This window comes from Pan troglodytes, chromosome 9 (genome assembly GCF_028858775.2).
Source record: "Pan troglodytes isolate AG18354 chromosome 9, NHGRI_mPanTro3-v2.0_pri, whole genome shotgun sequence".
NCBI classification, from domain to species: Eukaryota; Metazoa; Chordata; class Mammalia; order Primates; family Hominidae; genus Pan; species Pan troglodytes.
In genome coordinates this window covers 8,773,772-8,780,837 of record NC_072407.2, presented here as the reverse complement: position 1 = coordinate 8,780,837, position 7,066 = coordinate 8,773,772, and positions in this window count along the sequence as shown.

Below are 7,066 nucleotides of genomic sequence, written 5' to 3'. Positions count from 1 at the left end.
GTAGCTGGAGGCATGGGCAAAGGGGTTTTCTAAATATACAATCATGTCATCTGCAAACAGAGACAATTCGACTTCTTCTCTTCCTATTTGAATATCTTTTATTTCTTTTTCTTGCCTGATTGCCCCAGCCAGAACTTCCAATACTATGTTGAATATGAGTGGTGAGAGAGGGTATCCTTTTCTTGTGCCAGTTTTCAAAGGGAATGCTTCTAACTTTTGCCCATTCCATATGATATTGGCTATGGGTTTGTCATAAATAGCTCTTATTATTTTGAGATATGTCCCACCCATCAATACCTAGTTTATTGAGAGTTTTTAGCATGAAGGGGTGTTGAATTTTACAGAAGGCCTTTTCTGCATCTATTGAGATAATCATGTTGTTTTTGTCACTGGTTCTGTTTGTGTGCTGGATTACAGTTATTGATTTGTGTATGTTGAGCCAGCCATTCTTTTGCATTTGCTGAGGAGTGTTTTACTTCCACTTATGTGGTCGATTTTAGAATAAATGCTATGTGGTGCTAAGAAGAATGTATATTCTGTTGATTCAGGGTGGAGAGTTCTGTAGATGTCTATTAGGTCTGCTTGGTCCAGAGCTGAGTTAAAGTCCTGAATATCCTTGTTAATTTTCTGTCTCATTGATTTGTCTAATATTGACAGTGGGGTGTTAAAGTCTCCCACTATTATTGTCTGGGAGTCTAAGTCTCTTTGTAGGTCTCTAAGAACTTGCTTTATGAATCTGGGTGCTCCTGTATTGGGTGCATATATATTTAGGATAGTTAGCTCTTCTTGTTGCATTGATCACTTTACCATTATGTAATGCCCTTCTTTGTCTTTTTTGATCTTTGTTGGTTTAAAGTCTGTTTTATCAGAGACTAAGATTGCAACCCCTGCTTTTTTTTTTCTTTTTTTTTTGCTTTCCCTTTGCTTGGTAAATATTCCTCCATCCCTTTATTTTGAACCTATGTGTGTCTTTGCACATGAGATGGGTCTCCTGAATACAGCACACTGATGAGTTTATCCAATTTGCCAGTCTCTGTCTTTTAATTGGGGCATTTAGCCCCTTACATTTAAGGTTAATATTGTTATGTGTGAATTCGATCCTGTCATCATGATGCTAGCTGTTCATTTTGCACATTAGTTGATGCAGTTTCTTCATAGTGTCATTGGTCTTTACATTTTGGTATATTTTTGCAATGGCTGGTACTGGTTTTTCCTTTCCATATTTAGTGCTTCCTTCAGAAGCCTTCCTTCAGGCCAGGTGGTGACAAAATCCCTCAGCATTTAATTGTCTGTAAAGGACAATGGAACAGAATAGAAATTCCAGAAATAAGACTGTAAAGCTACAACCATCAGATCTTTGACAAACCTGACAAAAACAAGCAATGGGGAAATGATTCCCTATTTAATAAATGGTGCTGGGACAACTAGCTAGCCATATGCAGAAAATTGAAACTGGACCCCTTTGTTATTACCATATACAAAAGTCAACTCAAGATGAATTAAAGACTTAAATGTGAAACCCAAAACTATAAAAACCCCAGAAGAAAACCAAGGTAATACCATTCGTGACATAGGAACAGACAACTATTTCATGCAAATACCAAAAGCAATTGCAACAAAAGCAAAAATTAACAAATGAGATCTAATTAAACTAAAGAGCTTCTGCACAGCAAAACAAATAATCGACAGAGTAAACAAACAACTTACAGAATGGGAGAAAACTTTTGCAAGCTATCCATCTGACAAAGGTCTAATACTGAGCATCCATAAGAAACTTAAACAAATTTACAAGAAGAAACAACCCCATTAAAAAGTGGGCAAAGGACATGAACAGACATTTCTCAAAAGAAAACATACATGTAGCCAACAAACATGAAAAAAAGCTCAACATCACTGATCATTAGAGAAATGCAAATCAAAACCACAATGAGGTACTATCTCACGCCAGTCAGAATGGCTATTAATAAAATATCAAAAAACAACAGACGCTGGCGAGGTTGTGGAGAAAAGGAACACTTTTACGCTGTCGGTGGGAATGTAAATTAGTTGAACTATTTTGGAAGACGGTGTGGCAATTCCTCAAAGACCTAGAGGCAGAAATTCCTTTTGACCCAGCAATCTCATTACTGGGTATATACCCAAAGGAATATAAATCATTCTATTATAAAGACACATGCACATATATGTTCATTGCAGCACTATTCACAATAACAAAGACAAGGAATCAAACTAAATGTCCATCAACAGTGGGCTGGATAAAGTAAATGTGGTACATAGACACTACGGAATAGGATGCAGCCATAAAAAGGAAAGAGATCATATCCTTTGCAGGGACATGGATGGAACTGGGGGCCATTATCCTTAGCAAACTAATGCAGGAACAGAAAACCAAATACCACATGTTCTCTCTTATAAGGGAGCTAAACGATGAGAACACATGGATATATGGGGGAAACAACACACACTGAGGCCTGTTGGAGGGTTTGGGGTGTGAGAAGGGAGAGGATCAGCATAAGCCTATCTGACTAGTAAACCCAGGCAAAATTGTCTCAATTATTTTTAATACTGACAATTCTGAAGACATTCCTTAATAGGAATTTTAACAATAATTTTAAAACTAGCTTTATTTACTGTATGTTATCTTAAATCACATAGAAATATCATATAAACAGACAGAGGCACATCTTATAGCTTTCATTAAGATGTTTCATTTGTCAACTTCCAAATAGTTTTTATTTTCCCCATTCAGACTATCAGTCTTCCAATGGCTTGTTTCATTGCCCTACGCAACTGTTAGCTAGGCAGTCCTAAATTTGCACTTCTAAAAGGATGACTCCTAGGTGAAACAAGGTGGAAAATTTGTATCTTAAAAGTACAGAGCTGAGACTTCAGACCTAAATATCCTACCATCATTTCCTCAAGCCAAAGAAAAAGCGTGTAGGTAAAAGCCCATTTAAGACAAGATGGCCAGGAAAAGCACCTTAAACAAAAGTAAGACTTGTTATGTAAATGAAACACAATGGTAAGAATTTCTAGTGGCTCAGTCCTTCCTCTCTTTCGTGTACAGAAGCAAACACCCTCACAAATGGACAGTTCCTTTATAGATGTAAATTTCTTTTCAAAAGCATTTCAAAATATTCACCTAAATGCCAAAAGGTATATTTTGGAGACTGATTTTGTTCCATAGGTGGTCATTTTAACTTAGCTTCTGTTTTTCACCTAAAATTACTGCATTTAGGGTGAAGCCCATTAAGGAATAGTGCAAAGAAAGCATTCGCTATGTGTAGACTCATGGATAGCTCTGAAAAAAAACCAGGAAGCCTACTTTACCTGAGGGTCTACCTTTTACAAACACTTTATCCAGCTTTCTCTTCACCTTCAGGGCAGGGTAGTAACCAGACTAAAAGGTTAGAAGACTTAATTTTTCTTATCAATTAGTTGCTTAAGCTTTTTGTCTTTTATAAAGAGTTTTCTTAAAGACAATAAAAATAATGAAATCTTTTTAGAAGCATCTGCACATCAATAGGCATCCCTGGATGAGCCTAATTAGACAGCTCTAATTTTCAAATGCACTTTTCAAAATGGAGTGTTGTTCATTTGGAGCTTTCTATTATAATTTTTCATTATTTTTAGTAAGATTTTACGACTTTTGTCAATGTGTGCTGCTTCCCGGGCCTAATACTTAATACTATAGGTAGGTGTCGCTAGAAGATGGAGTACTCAGTTCTTCAGTAATTAAGCATCCCATTTTTACATTTATTCTTGGCTTAATTCTCAGATCCCCTTGATCAACTTAGCCAATGATTTTTTTCCCTACCTAAAAGCACAAAAGAAATAGAAGATACAAATCCCTGCAAATTTTCGAAAGCCAGAGTTTACACCCTCTGAGGTACTGATACAGGAGTTAAGAAGGAATTACTTAGGCAGATAGCAAGGGAACCCCCAAATCATTCTCTAACAAAGAGCAGCCTGCAAGCTGGGAGCTTGCATGGGTGAAAGCCGCAGAAACTGAGGACTAGACATTTTCATAATGGTGGCTCCATCTTCCCTTCTCTGCCAGCCACGTGTATCCTAAGGAGCAGACCAGATGGGGCTGATCAACTGAAAAGCCCATTTGCATAAGATTAGGGTAAGGTGACCAGCCTTCCCCATGTGCCATGTAAATGTCATACCTAACTGAACCAATCTGTGAGCCCTGCATAAATCAGACACCACCTCCTCATGCCAGACTAAAACAATCGGTGCATTCCCTGCCAGCCGGTGTTTTTTTCTTCTCCATCCTTTCCGCATGGTCTTTTCTGCTTGGAGAACCCTTCCTCTATGGAGGAAGCTGTTCCTCTTTCTCTTCTCTTCTACCTATTAAACCTCTGCTCCTAAATTCCACCTGTGTCTGTGTCCTAAATTTTCTTGGCATGCGACAACGAACCCCTGGCATTACTCAAAGGCTTCTGGACTGAACCCAGCCTCCGACAGTCCGTCCAGGTGTTGGTAAAGGATCTCCAGCTATCCTGTCACAAAACTTTCCTTTCTTTTCTATCCATGGTCATTATGTCTCCTATGCTCTCCGTATATGCAATGTGCAGGAATTTTTACAATTCAGGGGAACAGTTCTGTTAGGAAAGATCGGCAAACATGCAGTAACTCAATAAACGTCTTTACCATTTCTCTGGTGAGTACAAGGTATTACTAGGCCAACAGCGCCCCCTAGTGGAAACAGAAATCCTCTTCATGAGGCACATTGTGAGTCCTTTGCCGTAAACTGCGGTGTCCCAATCCTTGCTTTTCGCACTGCTAGAAAGGCTTTAACTGTGAATGGGAAAGCTCTGCCTTCAACAATTAGGAGCAAAATGTCTTCTGTAGCCAAATTTTAGGCTCAATACTGTCCCATCAGCAGATAAATGGCCATTCAGTCCCTATGTTCTCTTAAGGCACCTATTCTGCCTCCAATTGGAGTGGTACCTAACTAGTAAGGGGATTTTAAGTTTGGAAGTTAGCCAAAACCATTCTATAAAGGTAAATGCTTCAGCACCGGCCATAATAGCAAGATACAGAGTTTAATCTAGCATGCCCCCCCCGCCCATTAAAGGGGCCTTGCCCAACTATTACATAGTTTTTCTTGAGATCCGTTTTTCAGGGAGCCAGGCAGCTCACACAAGTCTAGGAAGTCAAAAGGAAATCAAAGGCAGAGGACTAGAGCCACCTGGGTGAGCATGACTAGCCCTAATTGCTTAGTTCCTCTGGAGTGCATTCTGAAGCACAAGGACTTCTGTGACCCGGAAACTTTAACAAAAATGTGGCTCATTTTCTTTTGCACAAGGGCATGACCTTTTTACTAGACCTCTGCAAGCATTGCAAAATAAACCCAGCTCTTTTAGCAATCATATCAGGCAGGTCCAAAAGAAAATAATTCTCTAAAATTAGAGAAGCAACTCCCAGGGGAACTATCTGAGGCTCCCCTTTATTTGGGGCCCCTTCAAGTTCCCTTCTCATTACAAGATCTTAGACAAATAAAGGGAGACTTAGGTCAATTTTCTAACGACCCTGATAGGTATATAGAAGCTTTCCAAAATTTAACTTAGGTATTTGACTTCTCATGGAGGGATGTTATGCCGCTCCTAAGCCAAACCCTAACCACAGCTGAGAAGCAGGCAATTCTGTAGGCAGCAGAGAAATTTGGAGATAAGCAATATGTCTTCTATAGCAGGCCTAAAAGGAAAAGCGAAAATAGAATGCAGGCCCAGGACCCCATAAGCCTGCTGTTCAAGCCAGCCCAACAACATAATCAGTAACGAACTTGACTACAGGCCTCCGTCTTGTTTCAGGTCCTTGGGAACATGACCTGGAACCACATGGCAATACTTTGTTTTAGTCTCCACCATTTTACAATGGTGCCTGTCTTCTTGTGCTCAGTCAGCTCCTGGGTGAGGACCACACAATCAGATAAGCCAGTTTGTCAGTCTAGGTGGTGCCAGCTGATCCATCAAGAGCAGGGTTTACAAAGTATATTAAGGACTAATCTTGAGAGCAGTTAAGGGAGGGTCAGAATCTTGTAGCCTCAGCTCCATGACTCCTAGGCCATGGTTTCTAATCTTATGGCTACTTTCTTGGTCTGCTCCCCAGGCAAGAGGTAAGCATATCTTAAGAAGGGGCTGTTACCATCTTTGTTTTAGACTATAAACTATAAACCCAGCTCCTCCCAAAGTTGGTTTGGCCTATGCCCAGGGATAGGCAAGGATAGCTTGGGAGCTGGAAACAAAATGGAGTTGGTTGGGTCAGATCTCTTCCACTGTCTCAGTCACAATTTTGCAATGATAGTTTTAAAAGCTGCCTATCACCCCTTTGAAAACACCATGTACACTTGAGGTTAAGTCATAACCTAATTAAGGCTTGTTGGTTTCACCTGTGAGATTACTTTTTGTAACGTTCAAAAGCTGAAAATCTTAATTGCTTTGCATGGCTGAAGTCTAGTAACAAGAGATTTAAAAGGATTTTCTTAAAAAGCTGTCAGCTTAATTAAAAGTGGATATACAAGTTATAGGTATATTTAAAAGGCCTTTATGTTTTTCTCTTCTTGGATCTTGTCTTTCTGGAAAAAGTTTTTTTTCTTCTCAGTCAACTGAATTATTTTTCTCCATTTTTTGGCTTGCCACTCTTAATGCACACATAAGACGCCCTAAGATAACTTCTGGTAGCATGGAACTACGAGGCACCACAGACCCTGTTTTGGGGAAAAAAAAAAACCCCTGTTTTCCTCATGAAACCACAGGAATTAAAAGCAGATAGTTTAATCTGTAAGAAGTAAAAATAGTCTTAAGGATTATCGGTAAAATGCAAGTGTCATCAAAATGCAAATAGGTGATCTAAATCATTCAACTTAGATACTAGGTTTGCCGAATGGTTCGAGGTTGTATACTGCCTGCTTTACAGTTAGGTAAGGCACAGGGAGTTAGAATCTGGAAAGAGACAAGCCTTATCTGCACTTCTGTCTGGGTCCTAAGCGCCACACATGGCACATAATTAAAATCGCTTACTAACCAGGTTTTTCACCAAAAGTAACGGTTGCTAA